General features: G+C 68.4%; 1 non-coding gene across 1 annotated transcript; it reads right to left on the minus strand.

The window, feature by feature from the left end:
* TRNAI-UAU lies at window positions 1-93 on the minus strand. Its single transcript is given in 2 exon segments — window positions 1-36; window positions 56-93. It is a non-coding gene; the product is annotated as a tRNA-Ile (tRNA).
* Between the last annotated feature and the right edge of the window lie 227 nt (window positions 94-320).

Below are 320 nucleotides of genomic sequence, written 5' to 3' on the forward strand. Positions count from 1 at the left end.
TGCTCCAGGTGAGGCTCGAACTCACAACCTCGGCATTGCTCTGCATGTACTGCTGTATAAGTACCGCGCGCTAACCGATTGCGCCACTGGAGCTCCGCTTAGCCGGCCTCGCGATGGCTCTATCAGGGTTCACCCAGGCCCGGTGCGGGCTTCGGAGGAGCATGCGCACTGGCGGTTCCGGGCTCCGCGGGACTGAATCCCGGCCCCGCGTCGCCTGCATCTGCCCCGCGACCCCCGGCAGACTGAGCGGGGCTTCCTGCGAGGGTCTCGCCCGGGGATGAAGGGCGGGTTGGCAGGGCCGTGATGGGCTGGTCGCCGGG

This window comes from Mustela erminea, chromosome 7 (genome assembly GCF_009829155.1).
Source record: "Mustela erminea isolate mMusErm1 chromosome 7, mMusErm1.Pri, whole genome shotgun sequence".
NCBI lineage: Eukaryota > Metazoa > Chordata > Mammalia > Carnivora > Mustelidae > Mustela > Mustela erminea.